At 41.4% G+C, this 17,358-nt stretch overlaps 1 pseudogene; it reads left to right on the top strand.

Moving 5' to 3' along the window:
- Positions 1 to 6,588: 6,588 nt before the first annotated feature.
- LOC122752858 lies at positions 6,589 to 15,553 on the top strand (annotated as a pseudogene).
- The last annotated feature ends 1,805 nt before the right edge of the window (positions 15,554 to 17,358 follow it).

Here is a 17,358-nt window from a genome sequence, read left to right as displayed (position 1 = left end):
TGAAAACTCAGTATGGAGAGACTTTCCCTACACCATTTCAATGAATTAGAGATAGGAGGAGGAATTCAGTCTCCTAGTTGGCACCTGCATGTTATTAGTGTATGGAGCAAACTGCCTCAGTTTACCCAAATAACTCGAGGAGACCACCAAGTCAAGCAGAGACAGATTTATTACATCCTCATGAGGACGGGCAAAACCCAATTACACATTGAAGTCTTGCAAAGATATGCCCAATCCTCTAGGCTTTTATAGTAATCTTGAAAAGGACTGTCCCCACGTACACCTAGGGTGGATGAGCTCACAATCTAACATCCAATCCTGTCTCACCCAGGGTGCGTGTTCAGCTCGTGATCAATGTATGGAGACATGCATACGTGTTCCAGGAACAAGGGGGAAAAGGGGAGGGGGAACAAGGTCAAACCAAAGGAAAAGGAAACAGGGGAGTGAGAGTCAGATGTTTCACATCTCACAGTTCCCACTGACTCCCCTCTCCAGGCCCCTGTCTCTAAAGATAAGGATGACAGGGTTAAAATTTATCTTTGGTTATGTTGGGAAGAAAAGAATAATCCATTGTTGGGACCCCAGGGCCAAGGGGATTCTGCTCTGAGAAAAAGAGACAATGTCACTTAACATCTGGTCTCAACTCAATGGCTGCATCCTGTGCCGAGTCCCGTCCTTTCTTCTTGAGTCCTGAGTATTGAATTGGTGGGCAAACTCCCTGACCCACTGACTGGGGTTCTGACACATGATGGATTGCAGACAAAATTAATATGTAGCTGACAAGTGGGGAGACTGAGCAGAAGTAAAAATACTGTTAATTGGCAATAAAACTTAAAGGAGACAGTGAGAATTTGACAAGCAATAAACTTCTAAACAAACTATACTGGGGCAGGGCTGGGTACCTTCCAGACCCCATCCTCAGAGTTTAATCTGACTCAAATCCATAATCATATCATACATTAGGTAGGGATGGGGGAGGGCTGGTTAGAGGAAAGATGTGAGGAGGCTGCAGAAGCTAAGGATCAATGACATTTTTCTCCAAACAGGTTGGTGATTCAATAGACAGGGAAGATATTATTGATTTAGCCCATCAGGAGCAGGTAAGCCCAGATTTCCAAGCTCAGTCCTTTCCCCTTCTATCTTGTCATGTCCTACCCTGTTTGCTGAAGTTATTTAAACATCACCTGGTCAGGATTCCAAAACAAGGGTAAGGCCCCCGCTTCAGGATTCTAGGAGCACCTTTGAGTGGTTGTAGGAAGCTGTCTAATACCATTGAATTGATCCCCTATTCTTGTGTATTCTCACCAGTAACAATCATCCATTATATTGTTGATAACCTCCAGTGATCAGCACCCAGTATCACTGAGCTAATTAAAATCAATTAGTTTTTAATGTTTTTTGTTTTTGTAGGGCAATGAGGGTTAAGTGACTTGCCCAGGGTCACACAGCTAGTAAGTGTCAAGTGTCTGAGGCTGGATTTGAAATCAGGTCCTCCTGAATCCAAGGCCAGTACTTTATCCACAGCGTCACCTAGCTGCCCAAAAACCAATTAGCTTTTATAAAAGGATAATTACTGAGAAGATAGAGTAAGACTAGAAGTCCTAACCCATCCCTCCACCCCAGGGCACAAACTCTCCCCTCAATACACAATCTGTTAGTAGGAGAGGGGGTGGGGAGAGACTGGGCTCCAATTTAAAGCAGCTTCTCCAAATATTCTCCCCACCTCTTCACTTCTGAGTGGGGCAGAGCTAAGGGAGGAGATGCTCCATTCTCCTGGCCAGGCTGAATTCTACTCAGTACAGTCATGGCAGCTCACCAGGCCCTTCCATTCTCCATCATCATGCCTTTCCTGGATACAGTCTTCCCAGCCTCTTCCCTTTGCACTGAGAGCAGCAGGCAGAACTTGCTGTGCATGTTCAGGGGATGGCACTTCCATTGGCCAGAACGTGTTAGCCCACTTTCATCCAGGGGCTCCTCTACTCAGGGCTCCTCTCTGCCATTAAAGGGAAATTGAGATTAAAGATTTCTGGATCCTGTTCAATGACCTTCCTCTCACTCTTCACCCCACTCTGCTTCTTCATGCACCTCAGTAGGTATTTTCAACATGAGTTGGGGAATGGGGCTGAGTCTGTCTGCCTCTTACTTGCTGCTCTCCAACTCTTTCAGGAGGACATCACTAACCATTTGATGGATACCATTGATGGTACTTATCAGAGACGAAATCAGGTGGGTCCCAGTCTCTCTAGTTCCTGCCTCTGGCCTATGTGAACCAGCATCATTGCCATGTCTCCTTCTCCACTCTAGCCTTTTATCATATTGGCTTTTGCTATTCTTTTTATGTTTGTCTCTTGCCCTGGACTCTGTTAGCCTCTTGTGCTCTGATGTCTGATGGTCACCCCCCAGTCTGGAGTATGTGATGGAAACCACCTGTCTGACAGAGGACTTGTGGAAACTGTCAAGGAAAAGAATATGAAAAAGAAAGAAAGCTCTGGCCTAAGGATAGGAAAGGAGTTTGGGCATCATGGGCTGGTGGTGGTGGTAGTGGGTAGGTGGGACAATGTTCTTTTTTTATGTAATTCAGTCCTGAGACCATTAACCTGAGTTTTTTGTGCTTCCCCTCAGGCTCATGCTGGGGAATCCATCTCCAATCAGCTGAAGCTGAGGGACAAAATGAACAGCTACAAGTACTCTTGTGATGATGTTCAGTCAATAACTGGAGATACAATACTGGAAATGGCCCTGTGTGCCTGGGAGAAGATGCTGAAAACCATTAAGACACAGTGGCAAAAATTGCTTGAATGGCTGAAGGAGAAATTTGCTGCCTTGAAGAAATGTGTAGTTTCTGTGTGGGAGGAAATAGTAGAGACAGTGAGTTGTATATGGGAGTGGTTTGTGAACCTGTTTTAATTCCCTCCATAGTAGAAAGGGCAGTGCATGTAAAGGGCACCTTGTAAAGCTTCCAGGTTTGGGGTCATTTTAATTGTTTTCAAATTTTAAATTTCAACAACAACAAAAAAAAAGGTGGGGGAGAATCTTCATGCACACAGCTGGACAAATAAAGAAGATTCTATATGTAAACCTAAATTTATATTTCATACCATTTGACTTTAAAAAAAAAACACCATAATAGGGTAGCTAGGTGGTACAGTGGATGAAACACAGGCCCTGGATTCTGGAGGACCTGAATTCAAATCTAGCCTCAGACACTTGACACTTACTAGCTGTGTGACCTTGGGCAAGTCACTTAACCCTCATTGCCCCACCAAAAAAAAAAAAACAACAACCAAAAAACAAACCACACATAATAAATTCTAAACAATACATTCAGATCTCTCCTGACTATGTGCTTCCTTCTGATTTTCTTCTGTGCATTAAAAAAAATTTCAATGGTCTTCTTTTTCTGGTGTTTTTCTCTAAGTGTCTATACCCCTTTAAGCCTTATATCTGGATATAGTGTCCTGAAGGGCTGCTCAAGTCCAAACTTTGTGGCCACACTGACAATACTGGTTCTATTCCCAGAGTGGTAGGCAATGAAGCTTCACTGTCAGCACAAGCCAGAACATGGAGGAAACTGGTTTTGTTTCAATCTGTTTTCAGATACCATCAGTTCTTTCTTTTTAGATGGATTGCAATTTTCATATGTCCTTCAGAGTTATCTTGGATCATTGCAATGCTGAAAATAACCAAGTCATTCACAGCAGATCATTTTACAATATTGCTGTTATTTTGTATATGTATATATGCATTTCACTCTGCATCAGTTCATGTAGGTCTTTCAAGGTTGTTGTTGTTTTTTCCCTGAGGCAACTGGGGTTAAATGACTTGCCCAGGGTCACACAGCTAAGTAAGTGTCAAGTGTCTGAGGTCGGATTTGAACTCAGGTCCTCCTGAATCCAGGGCTGTTGCTCTATCCATTGTGTCACCTAGCTGCCCCTTTCCAGGTTTTTCTGATGGCATCCTGCTTATCATCTTTTTTGTTTCTGATAAAGTAACTAACAAAAAAAATGGTTTCAATCTGTATTCAGATACCATCAGTTCTCTGTCTGTGGATGGACTGCATTTTTCATAAAACCTTCAGAGTTGTCCTGGATCATTGCATTGCTGAAAATAACCAAGCCATTCATAGCAGATCATCTCACAATATTACTGCTGTTTTGTATACAGTAGATTTCACTTTGCATCAGCTCATGAAGGTCCCTCCAGGTCTTTCTGATAGTATCCTGTTCATTATTTTTTTATTTTTATGGTAAGCTACATTTACATAGTACTTTATTTATTCATTTGTTTGTTTATTTGTTTATTTTGTTTTTCATTTTGTATTTTGCAGGGCAATGAGGGTTAAGTGACTTGCCCAGGGTCACACAGGTAGTTATTGTCAAGTGTCTGAGGCCAGATTTGAACTCAGGTTCTCCTGAATTCAGGGCAGGTGCTTTATGCACTATGCCACCTATCTGCCCCTTATATAGTATTTTATTTATTTTTTTTATATGTTTTTTATTTTATTTTTGCAGGGCAATGAGGGTTAAGTGACTTGCCCAGGGTCACACAGCTAGTAAGTGTCAAGTGTCTGAGGCTGGATTTGAACTCAGGTACTCCTGAATCCAGGGCCGGTGCTTTATCCACTGCGCCACCTAGCCGCCCTCTATATAGTACTTTAAAGAGAGATTTCCTTACAATAAGCCAATGTAAAGAATTAATTGTTATTTGAGGTTTTTATGACCCCATCTTTTGACTAGAATTAAAAAAAAAACACCTCGGCGCGTGCACTGGCCTCTGGGGCTCTGCAAACGGCATGGTGCTCCACTCACTGGTTGTAGCTGTCACCATGGTGCTGGCACCTCATGTCATCACCACTTGCATCACCACCATGGGCCTGGCAAAATTATAATGATTGGAAACCCAGTGAGGGCAGTCATGTGACTGTCAGAGTGGCCAGCCAATTGGCTGGGGGCTGTGTGTGATCAGCCTAGGGTCTGCTGAGAAGAAGGGAGGCTTTTTTGCCATTCTAGCTTGAAGCTGGAAGGTGACAGGACACTGCTGCGTGTTCTCAGCTGATTCCTGGGTGGTGGTGTTGTTCAGGTTGTATAATTTCCCTTTCCCCATTTTATTTCCTTTCCCTTCATCCTACTGATCCTGTTTGTGTTTTTTTTAAGTTCATTCTTGTTAAAATAAGTCCTGCTCTGTTTTGAGGGAGGCTGTCTGTCTCCTTCCTTGCCTCAATATTGTGGTAAGCCGCTTAGCTAACACTCCCCAATTAAAAATTGGTCCCCACAGTTTTGGTGAGTCAACCAGGAGTTAGTTGATTAACCTAGTGAATTTCTTTAGCCCACCCTCCCTCCCCCTTATTTGGCCATAAGTCAACTAATCTGGGGGACCTTCTTGCCCCTCCCCCACTGCCCCCTTAGGCAATCTCCCTTGCTTTTAAAAAAAACCTTAGCATTTATCTTTCTGGTCAGAGAAAAGCCAGTCCATTTTAAACTGCACCATGATTGAATATTTGACTCCCCCCTTGTATATTCTAATTGGCATATTTTGGGACAGCATATTGTCCCGATTTAAACTATTGGCCTGCTCAATACTTATTCATAGCATTACTGGTTTCCTCCTCACAAACACAGTAAAAAATCTTTGGAACAATGGTATGGGAGAGTTTATCTTTCCCACTGAGCACATATTCAATATTGCTGGAAGCATTACAACTAAATTCGAACTTTACTATACTACTATAATCATAGTTCAAATGGCTATAATTTTTTTTTCTCGTTATTGTCATTATTGCAATGTGGTATTTTTTCCCAAAAAAGCTGTAAAGAGAGGAAGGGATATGACCATAGTAGACCACGTGTACAGAGGGATACCAGAACAGCTCCCTCTATTGGAACTGACCTGAGTTCAGAAACAGATTTAGACCAGTCTTTAGAATCAGATCAACAGAAACTGCTCCTCCTGCAGGATGTTACAGACCATACCCGCAGAGGAGCACAGTGTAAAACATATAGCCCATTCAGTTCAAAGGATCTGAGTGCATGGAAGAAACTTATACATAGGTTTGATCAGAATCTGAAGTCAGTAATTTTGCATTTAATGTCCATATTTAATACACATCAACCCACTTGGGCTGATGTAACTTGTCTTATGAAATTATACTATCCCCAAGTGAAACTGTAGATATCGTCACAGCAGGAAATTCCTTAGTAGTCTCAGGTGAAGCTTCCACAGAATGGCCACTCCAGGAGCCAAACTGGGATTATAACGATCCACAGCAATTCCAAGAATTAAAAAATGCTAGGGAAACGCTACTGAAAGGAATGGAATCCTGTTCTAAGAAATCTGACAACTGGCAAAAAATTTTAAAACTCGCTCAGGAACCTAATGAACCTAATAGATTTTATGATAGACTTTGTGAAGCTGCTAGGCAATTTACAAGACTGGACCCACTAGACTCAAAAGACTCCTATATTGTACGTAATACATTTGTATATCAATCATTGCCAGAAATCCATAAATTTTTTATGACATGGTGTCCAGGCTGGAAAGATATGGCTGTAGAAAGGCTTAAAGAAATTGCCACCTATCTCTTTGGGGCGAATGAAGACAATACCACTAAGCAAAGCATTCCGGCACCAGCACTTTCAGATCAGGCATTTAAAGGTCAATACAAACCCCCTAAGGTATGTCAGTACTGTGAAAAACAAGGACACTAATGGAGAGAATGTAGAATTAGAAAGCAAGAACTCAGGCGGGCAGTAACTGAGGGTCTGGAATATTTTTTCAGGAGAAACCAGAATAATTATGGAAATTTTTACCAGAAAGGAAATAACCAAGATAATTACAGGCCTTATTGCAACCAGAATCAGTATAATTGTAGACCCTATCAGGGAGGTGCAGAAAGACAGAATCAGAATCAGGGTAACTCTAGAATCCCTCAGAGGGAGAAACAGGACTGATGGTGTCCAGGGGAGGAGTGGAAAATAAATACAGAAAGCTTTACTTTTCCAGATCCTGAATTTTTGAACCCCCTTGTACCAATCCAAGAGCCTCCCCAGAGTAACGAACCCCATGTGACCCTCAAAGTTGGGGACACATATTATGATTGTCTGTTAGATACAGGAGTCTCTAAATCAGTCTTAGTGTGTAAACCAGACACGGGATGCAATGCTATTGGCTCTTTAAATGTGGTAGGAGTCTCAGGTAAGGCCCAAAGAGTGGCAGAATTAACCCCTTGCATGGTATCTATGGGGACTTTAACTGTAGAACATTCATTTTTTTGTTTTGTTTTGTTTTTGTTTTTTGTGAGGCAATTGGTGTTAAGTGACTTGCCCAGGGTCACACAGCTAGTTAAGTGTTAAGTGTCTGAGGCCGGATTTGAACTCAGGTCCTCCTGACTCCAGGGCCGGTGCTCTATCCACTGCGCCACCTAGCTGCCCCATTCATTTTTACTTATGCCCGATGCCCCTGTAAATTTATTGGTCATGATCTCCTTTGTTTTGTTTTTTTGGTGAGGCAATTGGGGTTAAGTGACTTGCCCAAGGTCACACAGCTACTAAGTGTTAAGTGTCTGAGGCCACATTTGAACTCGGGTACTCCTGACTCCAGGGCCTGTGCTCTATCCACTGCGCCACCTAGCTGCCCCCGGGATCTCCTTTGTAAACTTAGAGAAACCATATCTTGTGCTCCAGATGGGGCTGTCTCTCTGCACTTGCCAGAGGATCCTGTTCATTTATCACTAATTTCGATTGCAGACACAAGTAATATTTTTTTTAATTAGTCATTCCCCAGTTGTTAAATGGTTAAATTATAGGAATAGGGGCAGCTAGGCCCTGGAGTCAGGAGGACCAGAGTTCAAATCTGGCCTCAGACATTTGACACTTACTAGCTGTGTGACCCTAGGCAAATCACTTAACCCTCATTGCCCCGCCAAAAAAAAAAAAAGGATAGGAATAGGTAGTTTTAAGGAGAAAAGTTATCTATATTCATATGAAAAAATGCTCTAAATCATTGTTGATTAGAGAAATGCAGTTTAAAATAATTCTGAGGTACCACCTCAAACCTATCAGAAATGACAAATGCTGGGAGCAGCTAGGTGGTGCAGTGGATAGAGCTCCAGCCCTGGATTCAGGAGGACCTGAATTATACTTCAATCTACATTCAGTTCATCGGTTCTCTCTCTGGAGATGGATAGTTTTGCATGATCTCATATTTATAATTGATATCATTTTGCTTGCCTTCTCATTGGGTAGTAGAGAGATAAGGAGAGAGAGAATTTGGAATTCAAAATGTAAAAAGAAAAGAATGTTTAAAATAAATTATTTTTTTAATGATGATAGCTAGTATTTATATAACTTCTATGAAGAGAGGTAAAGTGATTCTACCAAGGTCACACAAATGTCTGAGACTAGATTTGAAATCAGCACTCCACCCATTGTGCCAGCTAACTGCCCATAGTATAGCACCTCCTTGTAAAGTTCCATGTAATAAATAGGGGATGGGGGCAGCTAGGTGGCACAGTGGATAGAGCCCCAGCCCTGGAGTCAGGAGTACCTGAGTTCAAATCTGGCTTCAGACACTTAACACTTACTAGCTGTGTGACCCTGGGCTAGTCACTTAACCCCAATTGCCTCACTAAAAAAATAAAAAATAAATAAGTAGGGGATGCTTACATTCTATTTGCTGAGAAGCATAATCCATCACATACTTCATCAGTCCATAGCCTTATGCCTCCAAGCTTTGCTGTGTTAAATAGACATCTTTCTTGTCCAACACCTCCAGGGCATTATGTATCCTTTTGGTTACTGAGCAGATGATCAGAGCACTTCTATTGCAACCTAGTCATCTGAACCCTTGGGCTCCCCATCCTGTGGAAGTAGTTGTCTTTGCTATTTATCTGAGTGAATGATACTGTCCTCATTCACTAAGATGTCACATTCTCCAGGTAGCTTTTCTTCCTTTGGTCCTCCCACACATGATGTTTAAAAAAGTTCAAGAGACATAATTTCTGGTTAATTTCATCATTTTATTAATTAATAAGGCCAGCAAACTTATTAATAAAAGGACAGTGGTTTGGCCATCTCTCTTGGTCCAAAGATACCTGATGGCAGTGTGCTCACTGTTTCTATGCCCTTTGAAGAAAAGCAGGTGTTCCTTGGGGTGGCAATCAACACTGATTGGTTAACAATGAATGAGTAGCTAATGATTAGAGAGATGCAAATTAAAACAACTCTGAGGTACCACCTGACACCTATCAGATTGGCTAAAATGACAAAAAAGGAAGATAATAAATGTTGGAGAGGCTGTGGGAAAATTGGAACACTAATGCATTGTTGGTGGAGCTGTGAGCTGATCCAACCATTCTGGAGAGCAATTTGGAATTATGCCCAAAGGGCGATAAAGCTGTGCATACCCTTTAACCCAGCAATCCCACTTTTAGGTCTTTTGCCCAAAGAAATCATGGAAGGGGGAAAGGGACCCACATGTACAAAAATATTTATAGCTGCTCTTTACGTGGTAGCAAGGAATTGGAAGTTGAGGGGGTGCCCATCAATTGGGGAATGGCTGGACAAGTTGTGGTATATGAATACAATGGAATACTATTGTGCTGTAAGAAATGATGAGCAGGAAGAGTTCAGAGAAACCTGGAGGGTCTTACGTGAGCTGATGATGAGTGAGATGAGCAGAACCAGAAGAACATTGTACACAGTATCATCAACATTGAGTGTTGACCTACTGTGATGGACTGTATTCTTCTCACCAATGCAATGGTACAGAAGAGTTCCAGGGAACTCATGATAGAAGAGGATCTCCAAATCCAAGAAAAAAAAAAAGAAAGAAAGAACTGTGGAGTATAGATGCTGATTGAACCATATTATTTCTTTTGTTTTGGATGCTGTTGTTTTTTTTTTCTATTTTGGGGTTTTGCATCACTGCTCTGATTCTTTCTCTTGTAACAGGATTAATGCAGAAATAGGATTAATGTTATTATGTGTATATATATATGTGTGTGTATATATATATATATCTATATGTATATGTATAGAGATATATAGATATAACCTATATCAGATTACCTGCTGTCTAGGGGAGGGGGGGAGGGAAGGGAGGGAGGGAGAAAAATCTGAAATTGTAAAGCATGTATAAACAAAAGTTGAGAACTATCTTTACATGTAACGGAAAAAATAAAATACCTCATACATTAAAAAAAAACAAAACAATGAATGAGTAGGGGACGGTTAGGTGGCACAGTGGATAAAGCACCAGCCCTGGATTCAGGCGTACCTGAGTTGAAATCCGGCCTCAGACACTTGACACTTACCAGCTGTGTGACCCTGAGCAAGTCACTTAACCCTCATTACCCTGAACCCCCCCAAAAAAAACCCCAATGAATGAGTAAATGAATATTACAATGAATATGTGTAATTAGAGTATGTGACTTGGGTCACCCAAATCTTGGTCAGAGAGACTTATTAATCTCCATATCACCTGTCTGACAAAAGGGAGGATTCCGATTTTCCCAGACCTGTCTGAGCAAACACAATGAGCAGGAATGTACCCATTAGCCTAAAATTAGAATTTCTTTTACCATCTCCCATCCTCAGTTATTCTCATATATTTCTCTTCTCTATATCAAACCTAAAGGAGCAATTCAATTCCATGGGACAGCAAAAGCCCTGGAGCATGTATGGACATTAGAGTGGCTTCTCTCCATAAGCCATGGGAATATAGAATTTCTGCTCATCAATTTACATAGTAGGTTAATTGATAATCTAAATCTTGCCCCTCCTTTAAGGCTTTGCTCATATGCCATCTCCCCCTGCAAGCTCTTCCTTACTATAGTAGTCCAAGGAGTTCTTCCATCTCTAAACACCTGCAACAGCAGTTAGGGCTTTTATTACTCACTTCACAATTAGTCCATATTGTCATCCTTTCATAGGTACTGATTTTACCTTTTTAAGTAGATTGTAAGTTTTCTGAGGTTAGAATGTTTTACTCCATCTTTATATCCAGGACAAGCCTAGTACCACAGAATTAGTGTTTTTTAATTAATAATATTCATGGTTTAATTATTATTTATTATTGATTTCATTTTATTATATATATATTATTATTATCATTGATTCATTCAAGGATTTCTTTTTCATGCCCTATTCTTGAGAATGTTAGGGTGTCTAATTATTATCCCTCCATAATAATTTAGGAAGCCCTATTCCCACTTTTAGACTGTTTCCTTCCCTCCAGAACATCTTTCCAAATTCCTCTGGGACTGTATCCTGTTCTAGGATGGGTGGGAAATGGGATGGGATGGGATGCCTGGATTCTGGGAGAGGGGAGAGAGATGAGAGGACACCTGGCCTTTGAGGACCTCTAGAGAAGGAAAAGAATGCCTTTTCCTCTCACAACACTGGAAACTATCCAAACACTGCCAGACTCCATTCTCCACTCTGCTTGGACAAGGAAGAGGAACTAAACCCAGAAGTTTATGGATTTCCCAGACAATATTACAAATGTGTGTGAGAAATGACTATTTAGTAGTAACTAATTATTGTATTACGACCAAGGTTTTTCCCCTTTTTTAATTCCTCATCCAGAAATCAACCAGTTTGGGAAATCTTTCTAAAACACTTACCTTACCTAGTCAGGATGGCTGAGATCTAATCAGTCAGATCAATGGAAAAGCCGGAGAAGCAGGAGAAAGATCCAAGAGAGAGGAAGAGTGAGCACAGGGCCACTAAATTGGGAGTGGGTCTGGGACAGCAGGTCCTGTAGCCCAATGAGAGTGGTAGATTTGGGGCCAAACCATGTGACAATCCAATAGACTAGAGCAAAGGTCTCAATTTGAATTCTAGGTCACCAAACCAAGACGTATATGGATAGCCTCTCACTGAAAAATATTCTTGAGTCTGGGGCCAGAGGCCTCAGATGGTCTTCTAGTTGCAGGGTTAGAGGGAGTTTGTATGGAAAGTTAGGTAGCCTAGAGGGGGCTCCAGAGACCAGGGAGTGTCCAAGGTATATATATATAGAGAGAGTTAGGCTGTTCTTGCCCTATTCCCTGTCCTGAGGCAGAGCAGCCCTGCAGGAAGAAAAATTACAAACTGCTAGCCAATGAATAAAATGTTCAGGGCCTGATGACAAGGCTGACTAATTCTCCCAAGATTGCTGGACTCCTCAAATAAATCAGTCAGTCAATATCTACTAAATGCTTACTATGTGCCAAGCAAGGTGCTAAACACTGGGAATCCAAAGAAAGGCAAAGAATCCCTGTCTCAGGAGCTCCTGAATCCAGGGCCGGTGCTCTATCTACTGCACTGCCCCTAGGACCTGAGTTCAAATCCAGCCTCAGACATGGTGGGAGGTGATACTTCTGTTGCCTCCTATATACAGGAATTACAGACCAGGCTACGTGAACTCCATGAGGCAGGAGCTGTGGTCCAGGCAGGACCATTAGACTTTTCATTGCATAACTTCAACCCAGGAGATAAAATACATGTAAAGAATTTTCAGAGAACCAGTGGAACTCAAGCTGCCTGGGAAGGACCTTTTCAGGTATTATTGACAACTCCTACTGCCATTAAAATTGGTGAAAAAGACTCATGGATTCATTGCTCTCATGTAAAGCCTACACCATTCATAGGTAAAGAGATTTCAGATAAACCTGAGGTAGACGCTAAAGAGGTAAAAACCCTAACGATAGCAACTGTTAAAGAGCAAAGAGAGTTCAGAGGAAACAGGCAGTTCCCATTTAATAATCCCACTGATCAATTAAATGCTTTGGGACTCAGTCTTCGTAAAGTATCAGGAGACGGAAATTGCCTTTTTAGGGCTTTAGCAGACCAGCTAGAAGGTCACTGTAGAAATCATCTCAGACACAGACAAGAAGCTGCTTCTTATATGATTAACCATAGACAAGAGTTTGAGTCTTTTATAGTAAATGACTCCCCTTTTGAAGAATATGTTGATGAATTAAAGAAATTTGGAAACGCCCTACCATCCACAAAGTTCAGGCCAAGTCGAACGTATGAATAAAGAGCTTAAGAGTATGATTGGCAAATTATGTACTGAAATCCATTTGAAATGGCCTGATGTTCTACCATTGGCATTATTCTATCTACGAAGTAGACCAAGAGGAGAACTTCATATATCTCCTTATGAAATGCTTTTTGGTCACCCTCCTATCCAAGCTAAAACTTTTTCCCCAGTTTATATATCACTGGTGGGAGGTGATACTTCTGTTGCCTCCTATATACAGGAATTACAGACCAGGCTACGTGAACTCCATGAGGCAGGAGCTGTGGTCCAGGCAGGACCATTAGACTTTTCATTGCATAACTTCAACCCAGGAGATAAAATATTTCCGGGGTGGAGAGAACGGGTGTAGGCCTTTTTGCCTGCTTGGCGGGACTCCTGATGGCGCGGCACAGACGGTCTCTCTCGCTCCAAAGGTGGCCTTTTCGGTTTGGTGAGTTTTTATAAGGAATATAGACTAAGCCTAGACTTAAGACGATTTGTATTGTATTTCTATTTTCCTATCCTTCTAATCAACATCACCTTGTGACTACCATACAATAAAGGCTCTACCTAGAAAACCAGAAGCTTCTTCCATTTACTAGTCTGGGAGATAAATTAGGGAAAAGTTAAGTAGGGGAGATTTATGATCTAATATCCAATTTTATTCTCACAGACACTTGACACTTACTAGCTGTGTGACCATGGGCAAGTCACTTAACCCTCATTGCCCTGCCCCCCCCCAAAAAAGGTTGTTATAGCTATACTAGAAACAGGGAAACAAAGAGTTTAGGCATCACCAATGTATTACATACCAAACTTACTGAGAAAACATCTAAGATATAAAATAAAATTTCAGAGGCAATAATAGAAAGGGAAATCCTAGTCAAAATAACTACAAAAATGATAAAATATTTAGGAATGACTCTACCAAAGAACACTCAACAGAGTGCTAGATAAAATAGCATAATATAATTCATTTGGAGGAACGAAAAGGCCAGGACAGTGGCGTCAAATTCAAATAGAGAAAGCTCTCTGTGGGCTCCATCTTGACTCAGAAAACTGCAAATGAATAATATCTATATTGTATATATTTTTTTGCTTTGTTAAATATTTCCCAATTAACTGCTAATCTTGTTTTGGCTTCACTCAGGAGTTTTGATGCAGCTGGCCATGAGTTTGCCACCTCTGGTCTAGGACATCAAGGGAAATAATGAAACAAAATAGGAACAAAAGGAAAATAGCCTTTCCAGACCTCAAACCATATATATTTTTGTTGTTGGGGGGGGCTGGGCAATGGGGGTTAAGTAACTTGCCCAGGGTCACACAGCTAGTTTCAAGTGTCTGAGGCTGGATTTGAATTCAGGTCCTCCTGAATCCAGGGCTGGTGCTTTATCCACTGCGCTACCTAGCTGTCCCACCTCAAACTATATTATAAAGCAGCATTCATCTAAACCATTTGGGGTTTTTTTGTTTGTTTGTTTTGGTTTTTTTTTTAGTGAGGCAATTGGGGTTAAGTGATTTGCCCAAGGTCACACAGCTAGTAAGTGTTAAGTGTGTGAGGCCGGATTTGAACTCAGGTACTCCTGACTCCAGGGCCGGTGCTCTATCCACTGCGCCACCTAGCTGCCCCTAAACCATTTGGTTTTGTTTAAAATAGGTTAATTTTGATGAAATGAATTGAAAAGCTTTTGCACAAATAAAATGTATGTATCTAGGATGGGAAAAACATCTTTTTATCCAGTATCTCTGATGTGGGTTTGGTATCCAAGCTATATAGACAAGTAAGAGAGATCTAAATAACAGAAATATGTAAGGTAAAAAACCATTCCCCAGCAGACAACAAAGGAAATGAACAAATAGTTTTCAAAAGAATTATAAACTACTAACAACCACATTAAAGAATACCCCAGGTCCTGCCCTGCGCTGCCCAGACTAGCGAACAATACAGAGTTCACCACGGCTAAAGGTGACCCCAAGAAACCGAAGGGCAAGATGTCTGCTTATGCCTTCTTTGTGCAGACTTCCTGGGAAGAGCATAAGAAGAATCCGGAGGTTCCTGTTAACTTTGCAGAGTTTTCTAAAAAGTGCTCCGAGAGGTGGAAGACTATGTCAGGGAAAGAGAAATCCAAGTTTGATGAGATGGCAAAAGCCGATAAGGTACGATATGATAGAGAAATGAAAGACGACTGGCCAGCGAAAGGTAGCAAGAAGAAGGATCCTAACGCACCCAAACGGCCACCGTCTGGCTTCTTCCTGTTCTGTTCAGAATTTCGTCCCAAGATCAAGTAAGTCTACAAGTGCTGGCATATACATTGGGGATGTGGCAAAGAAGCTTGGTGAAATGTGGAACAATCTGAGTGACAGTGAGAAGCAACCTTATAATAATAAGGCAGCCAAACTGAAGGAGAAATACGAGAAGGATGTCGCAGATTATAAATCGAAAGGGAAGTTCAAAGGGGCAAAGGGGGTGACTAAAGCGGCCCGGAAAAAGGTAGAGGAGGAAGACGAGGAAGACGAGGAGGAGGAGGAGGATGAAGAAGATGACAAATGAAACTGTACCATATTCTGTCACCATGTGAATACCATAGAGTAGGGGAAACACCTTTAAATGAAACCCCTCATCTTTGTGATGGTGTAGATTGCCCTATTAGGCTTAATTGGCTTCTGATCACATAGCTTCTCAAAAGTGCTTCTAGATAGACATTGTAACTGGTTTTACATGAAGTGGCCCAGAAACTGTATCAAAGTTGTACATATTTCCAAACATTTTTAAAAATGAAAAGGCGTTCTCTGTTCTCCTCACTCTGCACTTTTGTTGTTGGTGTAAAACAAGCATTTACAAATGTTTTCAGGCATTTTTTTTCAATCCGTAAGGTGGTGTTTAACTATATGGTTATTGGCTAGAAAATTCTGGGTTATAAACTGTACATATCTATAGTTTGTAAAAACAACAAAACCCCACACCTCTAGACAGATTCTTGGGGGAGTCCAGGCTTGAGGGGACATGAGACTCTGCCTTTCCTAAGGGGCTGCAAACCCAAAGCCTACACTGTGAGGGTAGATTGCAGATACACTGCAGTGGGTGTTCATTTAGCTTAAAAGTTGTCTTTCTGTATATATAGTGGAATAGCACCCAGCACCCATTCTTAGGTGTCACAAAGGGGGGGGGGGGTCGGCTGGCATGAAAAAAGTGTCTGGAGTTTTGGTTTTCTTTTTAGTTTAAGTGTGCAGTAGTTTTTTGGTTTTGGTGGGGCAATGGGGGTTAAGTGACTTGCCCAAGGTCACACAGCTAGTAAGTGTCAAGTGTCTGAGGCGGGATTTGAACTTAGGTACTCCTGACTCCAGGGCCAGTGCTTTATCCACTGCGCCACCTAGCCACCCCCTGCAGTAGTTTTAAAATTAAAACTGTAGAGTTCTGCCTTGTATCAAACAGCAAGCCAGGGCAAGGATAAAAACAAAGTCTGTTCTTAAACACAATCTGGAACGTTCTGGGTTTTTGGGTTTTTTTTGTATGTTTAGAATGCTGAAATGTCTTCTGAAGCAAAATAGACAGTATTACACTTTTAAAACCAAAAAAAAAAAAAAAAGAATACCCCAAATCCCACCTGGAGAGGAAAATACAAAACAAAAACAAACCTGAGGTTTCTCTTCACACCCAGCAAATTGGCAGATGACAAAAGATGAGAATAGTCAATACTGGAAGGATTTTGGAAAGACAGGTACACCAATGCAACTCTTTGGGAGCTATGAGTTAATACAACCATTTTGGAAAACGATTTGGAACATGCAAATAAAGTGGCTAAAAGGGCTTTATCCTTTGACTCAAAGGTTCCAGGTGTACGACATATAAACCCTAACGAGGTCAGTGACCAGAACAAAAAAAGCTCTATAATATTGCCAAATGTATCATCCTCATACAAAAATCTGGCTACATAATTCTTTTGCTCCCAAACTTTCAGCGCTTTCTTTGGCAAACTAGAAAGCTAGTGATCTTCCTGAACCTAGCCTTTCAGGTTCTCACTATTTTCCTTTTCCTGCCTACCTCAACCTCTCTTCAGGTCCTTATCATCTCTCCTCTGCACTGTGAAAAAGCCTCCCAATTGGTGTCTCTACTTTAAATCTCTTCCATCTCTAATCCATCTCCTACACAACTAAACCTAAAGCCCAGGTTTGATCATTGCATTCCTCTGCTCAAAAGCTAGTTGTCTCCCTGTTATTGTCTCTAGGATCAAATACAAACTTCTGTTTGGCATTTAAAGCCCTTCCTTCTTTCCAGGTTTATTATACCTTACTCCCACTCCTGTATTTTATATTTCAGCCAAACTGGCCTATCTGCTGTTCCATGTACATCATATTGGA

The sequence above is a fragment of the Dromiciops gliroides genome, chromosome 1 (genome assembly GCF_019393635.1).
Source record: "Dromiciops gliroides isolate mDroGli1 chromosome 1, mDroGli1.pri, whole genome shotgun sequence".
NCBI lineage: Eukaryota > Metazoa > Chordata > Mammalia > Microbiotheria > Microbiotheriidae > Dromiciops > Dromiciops gliroides.
Note: the sequence above shows the minus strand (reverse complement) of the source record. Positions and strands in the feature narration are given on the sequence as shown.